Source organism: Pyxicephalus adspersus, chromosome 12 (genome assembly GCF_032062135.1).
Source record: "Pyxicephalus adspersus chromosome 12, UCB_Pads_2.0, whole genome shotgun sequence".
Classification (NCBI taxonomy): Eukaryota; Metazoa; Chordata; class Amphibia; order Anura; family Pyxicephalidae; genus Pyxicephalus; species Pyxicephalus adspersus.
The window spans coordinates 21,721,842-21,734,143 of NC_092869.1; the positions used below are offsets into that span (position 1 = coordinate 21,721,842).

The following is a 12,302-nucleotide window of genomic DNA, read 5'->3' on the forward strand; positions in this document are numbered from 1 at the left end:
TACTTACTTACCTTTTTTTTACAGGTTATCCCACCAAGAAAGAATGATTCACACAGTTGCACGCTGACATGAGCACAGCTGTGGGACTCCTGACAGTGTGGGATCCCCAGACACTAGAGGACTAATGAGGACATGTTTCCCCATTCACCTCTAGTACTGATTGGCTTTAAAAAAAGGTAAACCCTGATAATGCTCATCATCTGTCATCATGGTTTACCCTTTCTCAGCCAATCAAGGGAGAGGTCGTAAGAGGACACCGCACCTGAGTCCCTAGTGGAGTATTCACACATTCCAAGGTTTTGCCAGGGTTGCCCGGAGCAGTGTACCAATATGACCTCTTCCTTGATTGAAGAGGTCCTTTGGGGTCAGCTTGTATTTGCACACTGCTTCATGCATAATACGAGCCAAAGCGCAGTTGGGCATTCTGTGGCAGCTTGTATGTGCACATACAAGCTGGCCTGATGGGAGAATTTATATACTTTTTAAAAACAGTCTGTGTGAGCCCAGCTTTACTGTTGATTCACAAGCCTGTAGCTTGTCTTTCAGCCCCTGGCCACATGTGCCCAATCTTTTTTTGAGTTGACAGCACTGCTTCTGTTCCTAAAACTCTGCAATTGTGAGCTGCAGTATCTGGGGAGGGAGCATCCGAGACATAATAAAGCAGGTCAGGAAAGGTAAAAGAATTCTTCTTATTAGTTTATGGATTACATAGTAGCTGAATGTGGAAAATGTGTAGACTGGTACACAGCTGATGAGTACTTGCTTTAAAGCTGAACTCCAGTCAGAATATCAAACATACCCTTAAATTTCTCTATGTTCTCCCAGTATATTATAGATTTTTAATTACCTTGACCCTCTACAGTAAAATCCTTTTTTTTGGCGTCTCTGATGTTTGGCCCCCCTAATGTCTCTGAAAAGGAATTCCGTTTTAGGATCAAAAACTTTTTATAAGGAACTTACCTGTCCAGCGAGCCCGCAGCATCCCTGGGAATCTCAGCCGCAGAGGGAGACGCCGCTGCAGCAGGCAGCATGGCCGAGGCTGCTGCCCTGCTTGCAGCGTGTCTCTCCCTGCAGGCGGAGGGATCAGTTATAGCCGAACTACTGTTCGGGCAGGCGGCATCCCCAGCATCTCTATGGACGTGATTACAGAAAGTCCTGTTCTCAACACTCCCGTGGATGTGCAAAGTAGGGCACGTCCCAGGGGAGCTGTGGGAAGAGGTGCGCGTGCTACCATGCGTGCCTTTTGTACCCCCCAAGGGCGTGGCACTCGGCTGGCTCGCTGTGGGGGGGACATAGTTAGTTTAAATTCGCTGCGGCCAATCGGTCATTACTAATATTCGTGTCACTAGCAGCGACGTGGTCTGATACCTGATTCTGCCTGAACTCTGCCTGCCCTGACCTTGGATTGTTTGTGACCACTCTTGCCTGCTGCCTGCCCTGACCTCGGATTGTTCCTGACCTGCCTTTGCCTTACCCTCCTGTACCACGCTTATCGGACTTATCATCTGTCAATAACCCTTTTCTTGTTTTATGACGACAATAAAGCTTGATTAAAGGATTCTTGGAGTTGGCTGTGGTTTGTGTGCCCAGGCCCATTACACTTTTCTTTTTTTTTTCCTTGATAGAATAAGGATCCCTGCTGAGGGGTTTCCTCTCACTTCTTGTCCCCTGTCCCTAGAACAGTAGATGAAGGAAAATATTTCTAATAAAGAAATAAACAAAAACAATGAGGCAATTGGGAACCAACTTCGATGTGTAAAAACCCAAGTTAGTTTTCTGGTATTGTTTATCTTCAGATTGAGGAGATTTTTCCCCCATTTAGTATTCTAAGCAAACAATGTATACAGGGCTTTGAAGTTAATAAGGAGTAAGCTCCTCCTATAATTGAAGCTAAAACTTGCCCCCACCATTGAACAAATCAATGTGCTAAATATATTTATATCTTATTATATATAGTAAAGTACTGTACCTTTTATTTATAATTTAAACTATTTTCATTTCCATTTGCCGAATTTTCTTGCCTATTGTGTCTGCTTTATTATATTTTATTTTTCTGTATATATTTCTAGAACCTAATAAAAGATGTTAAACTAGAGATAGAAACTAGTAAGGTATTTCCCATCTACTGTTAAACAGACTGATTGTAGCTCAAAGGAAGTTTATGCTTTTTTATACAATGTTTACCAGGATCCAGGATGCAGTTTTAAGCAAATAAAAATGCACCAAGCTCTGACACATTTAGAATAGGTATATATTTCATTTCCAGAGTACCTAGTCTTTTCAGATTTGTAAAATTACATATCCCTATTGTCATTGTCATCAGGTTTAATATAAAGGTATGCTCAGGTTTAAATCATTCCAACAGCTATTATAGTGGTTGACATGAGGACAACCATGTAACCAACAGATTAAAATCCCTTGGTGAGATAGAAGGTTATATCAGAGTAAAAAGACAATAGAAGGGTGAACAAAAATGTCACAGACAGACAAAATGTTATGCAGATGAGGTTAGGCCAATAATGCTTTATCATTGAGAATGAAAATGAAATGAATGGACAACAAGTTGACTAGTCAGAAAAAGGTCAACAATAGCAGTTTACATATTACAAAGTCAGCATGAGCTTGGAAACTATGCAGCAAATCAGTAGTAGAAGAGCATGCCTTTATGAGAGCTCAATGCCAGGTTTTTTACTCCCCCCCCCCCAATAGGCTCTACCTGGAGCTGTATAAGACAACTCCAGAGGGAAGGTCTGTATTGCAGCAAAAGCAGTATTTTGTTTATATGGGAAATAGTTTAATTATCCTTAATTTTAGAAAGATGTTGAAGGTGTTTAAATACAACACTTTTTTATTTTTATGTATAAATTAATCCTGTTTACTGCTTACTTAAAACCTGAACAGGTTAAAGGCCCACTTTGGCATGAAGAGCACTCAATGCAGCAAGTTCAACTCCATCCATCTCTCTTGTATACTACACACATTCCTTGAGAAGATTAAAAAAAGTCTGAACCTTCAGCTCTGTCGAAAGAATTACAGCCAAGCACTATGTAATTTTGCTGACCAAAATCTTCCTTTATAAGTAATCAGGACTCACTGCAGATTTATTTGTCACAATTACGAGGGGTGATACAAGTAGTTTAAAGAACTGTGAAATCTAAGGAAACAAGTTGCAGTGACTTAATATTTCCCCAGTGCTAGAACTGGATTTTTGTTACAATATCTACAGAGATATTTGGTAATCATGGGGAAAAGAACAGGAGGGTTTGCTTGTGAATGTGTTAAAATAGATTCTAGAGGCACTGTTATGTTCTGACTTTCTGTTTATTCCATGCAATAAAAGGACTATTATATCTTCTATCAAATTGATATACCTTTTACGTTATAAACATTGGACATTGTCAAAAATATATCCTTGATGCTCTACAGAGTGGTTATGGATGGGGTATCTGGTGCCTAGATTCTAAAACTTTAGGTTAAAGGCTCCACGATTACCAGAGAATTAGTAGTTACATTTCTGTCTAGTTAGGGCTTTGTAATTTAGCCATAGAAGAAAGGGTGGATTTTTTTAGCTGCTCTATATTTTTTTTTCTCTATTGGAATTCTACAAATAGATTTTTTAAAGCAAAAGAACTGCTGGGGAGTGGAGTTTCTGATTGTGGCTATTAGGAAAAAGCTGTGTTAGGAACTAGTGGGCCAGGAGACTGAAAAGACTGTGTTTCTGTTTACCCTTCTACATGTACTGTATTAAGACTTTATACAGGTAGTCCCTGGGTTACATACGAGATAGGTGTGTAGGTTTGTTCCTAAGTAGAATTTGTATGTAAGTCGGAACAGATACATTATTTTATTAAATGCAATAAGGACAGATGTTTGTTTCAACATTATTAGGCGGCGTGGTGTCAGTACTGTATACTCTGTGAGTTAATCACAAACAAAGCAAAAAAAAAAAAAACTGTATGGAGCCTAGACATTCATTAACTTCTGGAGCAAGCTGCGCTTTGATATGCAAAAAGAAACAATTGCAGAGTTTGTGTTGGCCATTAAAGTGTTACAAGAGGCTCCAGAAACAGCTCACCCCCTAAGATCAACCACAACCTCAAAAGATTTCTTCTGCAAGTCATGCAAACCGCACACAAGCGAGCAGGGGAGCCCCCTTCGTATCTAGGAGGTGTCCATATTTCAGATGGCCTTAACCCAGGGACTACCTGTACTGAACACTTTCTTTGAATAAGAAGGCAACCAAACACACCCTTTGGACCAACAATTAGTGTAGTAATTAATGTAAGCTGAGATCCCCACTTGTACCATACTTTGTGTTGCTTTCCTATAACATATATGGTTGTCAACTAACAGAAAACCTGTTAACAAGGAAGCTGCCATTGCAGGCCTGCTTGTTTTTGAAGGAACTTTTCTATGGTTGACATCTCTATTTTTACATTACTTTATTTATAATACTTTCATGGTATTTCCAGGTTACATTTTATGCACTTTATTTTACTATAGGGGGTACATTATTACCAATGAAACAGAGTAATAATACTCTACATTTATAATAAAGGTTATTACTGTAATATAAACAATCATATTTCAGGCATCTAAGAACATAATGTTGTCAGATGATACCTCCGGTAAACAGATAATATAAAATAAGTCAGCTTATTAATTGGACAGACATGAGTCCTTGCATCGTAAAAGAAAAGCACTTGAAGTGTCTTATTCTGAAACGTATTCATGAATCTGGATTTGTTAATTGTGAGTTCTTCCCTCACACATCTGTTATCTTTAACTGACAGTAGAGATTACAGGTGCATGCACCTATAAGGCCATTCTCATAAAAGCCATAATGTTTTATTTGTCCTGTTCTTGCATGGCAGATAGCGAGCCTCATTTGTCAGTCATTACTGCCAAAGCTGTATAGATCTATTTATTTCTTTAAATGTAGCGTTACAAGCAAATAGACCAGAGCAGCCAAATGCACCATCAAATGATAAAAGCCTAGGATGTGACCTAGATGAGCCAAGGCTTAATAAAATCGTCTAGTGCTGATCATGTTTATTAGAATGAAACTACAACTGAAGAGCAATACCAGATAAGGGACCAGCTCAATAATAATTTATACTCACTCTAAGGATTTAATTATTTTGGCAAAATCGCTTACCTGTTTATCAGCCATAAGGCTTTTGGAAAATCATGTTTGACCTAGAGATTAGTTTCTTAATTGTTTTTTATTTCCATGGAGTTTGATTGGTTCATTGGTCTTGACTTAATTAACTAAGTTACCTGTCTTGTACCACTTCCCTTTCCTTCCCCTGTTAACTTTCTAGGCATCAGACTAACAAGATCACATGTCCCACTGCAGTACATTGAAACTAGTTTCAAAGAGATTGAACAAATCATTTTGCTTACTCTACATCACAACATCAAGATTCACAGACTGGATACATGAGGCAAACTCTTCTCATAATTTGCTAGCGGCTTAGTTCTAAGTACAAAGGTGAAAACTGATGGTGTTCAATTACTCAATATATTATTGAACTGATACATATGCACAAAATATGGGACCATCAATGAGGACCCAACAGATTGGTTTGGGCAGTTAGGGCAGCAATAGAGATTGCCCAGTAGGCTCTAAACTTGGTTCATTTAAGTTTAAAATCTTTAACTTGTCTTTTGGAGTGCTAGCATATAGGTACTAGCCTGTAAGTAATGAACTGTGATTTTTACCTTTTCATTTTGTTTTTTTGTTTTTTTTTTAGTTACAAAATTGGCAAAACAAAAGTTTAAGATTTGCTCTGGAACTCTACCCTAAACTTATTCTGACAGCTCCTTGGTCTTCATCGTGCTCTATGTTTAATTATGTTATCTTAGTTTCTAAAGCAGCACTTTTCAATCAAAGTTCCCCTGGAAGTTGCTAGGGGTTTCTTAAGCAATGAGCAATTTGTGCCTCTCAGGTCAATATAACAGACACCAATTGTCTTTTTGGTCATCTGTGAGGGTGGCTGCCTTCCTAATAGCAAGCAATGTAAGGGGCATTCTTCCCAATCACCACCACAATATTATACTATATAAGATAAGCTGTGTATATAGTAATTATAGTAAGGGTTCCCTGAAGACCTAAAAGGTTTTTCAAGGGTTCCCCTGTGTTATAAAAGTCAATGAACACTGTTTCCAGAAACACATTTTTTTTTCAGGTCACATGAACATTTTTTTATTGCAAATAGCTGAAACTCAATAAAGCATTAAACAATTATATGATTTCTAAAGTTTAAAGCCCAATGACAATTTAAAAAAATGAAGTTAATATTATATGCAATCCAGTCTTTTAACTGTAAAATATATAATTTTGTATATTGTATTTACTTTAACCAAATAAAATATTTTGTGTAAGGACTAAATGAAGTGCCCCAAATGGAGGTAGCTGTAATAATCTACCCCAAACCCTGGCACACTCTGATGCAAACTTTGTCAGTCAGGGAGATTGACAAAGATTTAAAAACACGGTCATTGTGGGAGAATAACATTTATGCAGGGCACTACATTAAAAGGCAAGTTTATCTGAAAATCTACAGGGAAAGGTGCTTGCACAAATAAAATTATAAAAACATAAGATAAATTTTTATCTGAAAGCTTCCGAGAAAGATCTGAAATCCTGGCTTTATTTCAGAGTCGTTCTCACATCCTGGAAATGTAATAATTCAGAGTGGAAAATTAATTGATGAATGAACACTGTTAGATATTTAAAAATATATGTAGGGCGTCCTTATCACATTTCTAACAGAAAAGGAAATTGTTAGTGCAACAGCAATACCCTGTAATCAAACTGTTACATTTAAGAAGATTTAGATTGTGGAAATTGAATGCATAGTATATAAATACTAATACCAGCATGAAATCACTAAACCTCATTGACAAAGTGCAAGACTTCATAGGTCAGCAGGGCCCTTTTTAAGGAATAGTATCAGGTTACAAGGACAGCAAGCACATGCTGATCTGCCCCAAACTTTTATTGAACCAGATATGAATTTTTTGCAAGGACTTAAAAAGCCAAGCTGACATGTTTCAAACTGTTACTTAGTTCTTAATCATAGTTCTTAATCACAGCATATGATTAAGAACTGGGTAACAGTTTGAAATGTGTCAGCCTGGTTTTTTAAGTCTGTGTAATGTGTCCAAATTTCCCTCAATAAAAGTATGTAGGATATCAGTGTTTTCTGGCTGCTTCTTTTGCATGGTTCATAAATATATTTGTGGGATAAGGAGACTCCGTGGATTTGCAAATATTAATTCTGAAAATTAAAGTACATGACTGGCTGAATTTCAGTGACAAATTGAATTCCATGTTTTCCAAACCAGATAAAAAATAGTGATGTCCTCGGTTTACATCCTTTATTCCAGCTGCCATCCTCACTGTCTCTCATGGTATAACCCACTTTAGTAATCAAGGCTCTGATGACTGGGTATAGGTGGAATTTTCCTGAAGCTAAATTCCAGGTAGATATAAAGGTCCAACTTCTAACCTGGTATTTAATATTCAGAGAATATTCTTAACTGTATGTTGTTAATAGCTAGTATAAGCACCTCAATCAGTTTTTATTATTTTGTTCTACTCTATACAGGTGGACCTTGACTGGGAAAGGAAGGGCTACCACTGAAAACTGGGTTTTCCTGGATTGCACAGTGCTAACCGGGAATCAGTGATGTTTATTGTGTGATCAGCAGGCTTGGGGAAGGTAAGTGCACAATATGCTCTATTATAAAGGGAACATTGTAAACAACCAAATCTATTTAGTGACGCGTTAAAGTTGGTCAACCCAACACCTGGAATTGACATTGTATGCCAATCACCAGAGCAAAGTTTATAATTATGTACAACAGGAGTATATATATATATATATATATATATATATGTACTGTATATATAGAATGCAGAGTCAAAGAGGCAGCTTTGCCTTTTTCCTTGATCAGACCTCCAATTTACACATTTACACATCATTGCTCTGTTAATCATCTATCCAAATAAAATCAACAGACTGAAAACCATTTTTGTGTGTGTGTGGGGAAGGGGGGTGTCCAATGTTTGTTCACAAAATGATGATGGGATGAATGAAATTTGACCTAAAAAACACACAAAGTTGGGTCCAAGTTAAGTTTTGTGACCCTTTTGCATATCAAAGATAGATCAGTGTGTGCCTCATTGGGGAAAATAAAAGGTTCTTCCAGCGAATTTATAATGATCATGTCTTTGAGCATGCTTGCACAGATATGTAGGGGCAAACAATCTTTAATATCTCTAGGCACTCCCAAATGCTTTCTCAAGCACTTACTACACATAGTAAAATAACTGGATTTAATAAAGATTAAATGTTTAGATAGTAACCTTTTACAATGTGTGGTCAATGTGAAATTTAAAAAGATTCACCATACATTCAGGGTTAAATAAGCACCCTTCACTGACTTTTACAAAACATCAATTTGTTCGTAGAAAAGACCCTTACTATAACATATACCCTATAAAAAAAAATAATAAAATGGACTATTGCCATTATTATTGAAAACTAATTCCTTACAAATTCACCCAACAACCACACTTTCAACCTTTTTTTTCTAATAATTGTCAGTGGAGAATGCTAATGTTTTATTACATGTTTTGCAATGGTAATTTTTTTTTAAATTTATGTATTAAGAAATAGTATAGACCTTCCCTACGTGAACAAACTAACCTGACATGCCAGGCATGCAGGCTGTTATACCCATGACAAGGAATCCATAAAATCTTCTGCTTTGCTACCCACTTGCCCTTTAGCATTTAGGATCATTGTTTATCAAGCCCCCCCTTCACCATCACTCAATTTCCTGTTTAAACATAGACAAATTTTGCATGGTATTATGTGATTATGTGATCCCTGTGATGTAAGTCTTAAAAACCAACTTACCAGCCACAGGTTGGTAGTACATATGTACAAAAGCAGCTCCCTTGCTTTTGAAATACTAACTAGTCCATAAAATTTGTTGGTTATATGTGGTTATCTCCTTCCATCACTTTTATATCTTAATAGCTCTCCCCTTGTTCTTTACTGAAATCGCCAAGGTTTTCAGGAAATTTTTGCAAATGGCTATAGAGATAGTGTACCTTTAAGCTCATAGTAGCACCAACATTTTTAAAGAGCAAATTTTGTACCAGTTCTTCTTAATTTTGTGCTTCATAGTTCCCCAAGAAGTTCTTGACAACCATGACATAGCTGTGCCAGGCAGAAGCTTCTTGGTCAAGGATTGGCTCATTATTGATGTTCACTGCACCTTTTTTCATGTTTTCCATTGGAGACCATGTCGTTTTTTTCCAGTGATCCTGTTTTGCTCTACTATCCCACAAGCAGATGAAACATGAAACATGGGAACTCTGTGTACCCACTTTGCTTTAGGAAGTTCACCATTTTTAAATCAACACATATATACACGCTTACTTATATATCGGCAACATATAACCCAGCGCTTTACAAACTCCACAGTCATGTCACTAACTGTCCCTCAGAGGGGCTCACTATCTAATGTCCCCACCATTGTTATGTCAGTAACACAGTCTAAGGCCAATTTTGGGGGAAACCTAACTGCATGTTTTTGTTTTTTTGGAATGTTGGAGGAAGCCCAAGAAACACGGGGAGAACATGCAAACTCTATGCAGATAGTGTCCTGGCTGATATTTGAATCTGGGACCCAGTGCTGCAAAGGTCAGATTGCTAACCTCTGAGTCACTGTGCTTCCCCAAAAACTCAATGGTAAATTAAAAGTGAGCTGACAACCTCTGTGTCTAAAAAAATATAAAAATTCTACAGTCGCACAGTGATATAAAGTAGGAACCATCTAAAGTTAAAATGTTGCTTCTGTTTTCTAAATGGCTCCTCCTTCATTTGGTACTTCCAATACCATACCTTTACACACAAAAACCTACAACATGTTACATAGATATAGTTACAAAGTAGGTTAAATTGAAAAAAGACATAAGTCCATGAAGTTCAACCACTAGGGAAATAAACATATCCCAGATATAAAACCCTATAAGACATAGTTGGTACAGAGGAAGGCAAAAAAAAACCCTGGTACAATTTGCTTCAACAGGGGAAAAAAATACCTTCCTGATTCCATGAGGCAATCGGATGTTCTCTGGATCAACAGTCACTGTTATTTTTACTTTAAAGCATTAATACCCAGTTATATTCTGTGCTTCTAGAAAAGCATCCAGCTTTTTCCTTAAGCAATCTATAGTAATTGTTGAAACTACTTCCGGAGGGAGCCGATTCCCTATTTTCACAGACCTTACAGTAAAGAATCCCCTCCTTATCTAGAGCTTAAACTTCTTTTCCTCCAGACGCAAAGAGTGCCCTCTTGTTCTTTGTAATGATCTGAAAGTGAATAATGGGGAAGAGAGTTCTCTATATGGACCATTTATATATTTATACAGGGTGATCAAACCCTCCCCTTAAATGTCTCTTCTCAAGGGAGAATAGATTCCGTTCAGCTAATCTCTCCTCATAGCTGAGCTCCTCCATTCCATTTAATAATTTAGTTGCCCTTCTCTGCACTCTCTCCAATTCCACAATGTCCTTTTTGTGGACTGGTGCCCAAAACTGGACTGCATATTCCAGATGTGGTCTGACAATGCTTTGTACAGGGGCAGGATTATGTCTCCATCTCTGCAGTCTATTCCTCTTTTAATACAAGAAAGTACTTTACTAGCTTTAGATATTGCAGCTTGGCATTGCATGCTGTTATTAGGTCTATGATCTACCAGAACCCCCAGATCCTTTCCCATTCCTGACTCCCCCAAATGTATTCCCCCTAGACAGTATGAAGCATGCATGTTGTTAGCTCCCAAGTGCATAATTTTACATTTATCTATATTAAATGTCATTTGCCATTTGGCCGCCCAATCAAACAGTACATCCAGGTCTGCTTGTAGATTATAGACATCCTGTATAGACTTAATTACATTACATAGTGTGGTGTCATCTGCAGACACAGAAATTATACTTTTAATCCCAAACTCTATATCATTTATGAAGATGTTAAACAGTAAAGGTCCCAACACCGAACCCTGGGGTACACCACTAATACCCTTAGACCATTCAGAGTATGAATCATTAATTACAACTCTCTGGATGTTAATATATTGAAATCACACAATATACAAAAAACGCACATTCATTGTTATCCATAATATTTTGATACAGGAAAAACTTTACATTTATATAGCAAAACCAAAGCAAGTCCATTAATCAGAATGTGTGTGTGTGAGGGGTATTATGTATGAGTTTTTAGCTGCAGTTTTCCTTAGAATAATTCATTAGAGTTTAGCAATTTGAGGTTTACACAGGATTATTTAGTCACATTGAATGGCCAATCCCCAAGAAACAGCACTGCCACATGCTACCCTATACATACAATTAATAAGTATTTCTCTTTAGTGCCAATTGGTGAATGACACATGGACAAACCATAGTTTCACCATCTGACATACTTGTACAGATTTACAGTGTCATTACAGGTAATCTGTCTTTCACAATGGCCATCATATGGTGCAATAAAAGCATATAGTAAGTAGTAGTCAACTGCTAGAGCTGAGAAAACCTTTCAGATTTTGCTCTACTTGTAATTTGTTCTGTCCTGTTTTGTTTTCTGTGGAAGAATGTACTGCAAAGCAGACTGTTCTTGACTTTAGGTATATAGGTGTATGAAATAACAGTAAATATTCTTACTGAATTCCACCTTTTTAATTTCACAATAAGCCATGTCTAGAAAAGTAATGAGCCGCACATTTTATAAGAAAAAATTATAATTTGCATTGAGGTCTTTTTTGTTCAGTAGGCTGCATGAGCTCAGTAATGGTAGGTATGCCAACAATAAGTAACTGAAGAGGGTTTCGTTTCCAACATTTTTTTTCTGGATTTGGCAAATACATGGCAATAAATTATGGGCTCCTAAACTTGAAAAAGTGCAAACAGTAGATCAGACAGATGGCCTGGTATGGGTGTTTTTTCGAACTAAAGCCTACATTTGACATTAGTTGTACGCTTCTGAAATCATTCATGGTTTGTTGACAGTGAATCTAGCCTGCTGTTGACCTCCTTCTCATCTGCATTTTTTTTTTTATATCAACCTGCTTTTTTCTGCTTTTACATTCTTATTGACTTGTATAGGATGAAAAACACATTAAAAAGCAATCACTACCATCTCTTATTAAAAGAAAGCTGTGTTTACTTTATCCCATCCTGTGGAAAGATGGCCCAGAGCAAAAAAAAAAAAAAAAA

At 37.2% G+C, this 12,302-nt stretch overlaps 1 long non-coding RNA gene across 1 annotated transcript in view; it reads left to right on the forward strand.

Moving 5' to 3' along the window:
• Window positions 1-12,302, forward strand: part of LOC140342362 (uncharacterized) — a 126,457-nt gene that overhangs the window by 87,706 nt on the left and 26,449 nt on the right. Inside the window, exon 4 of the long non-coding RNA XR_011923057.1 lies at window positions 7,617-7,730. This is a non-coding gene — a long non-coding RNA (uncharacterized lncRNA). The remainder of the gene's footprint in view (window positions 1-7,616; window positions 7,731-12,302) is intronic.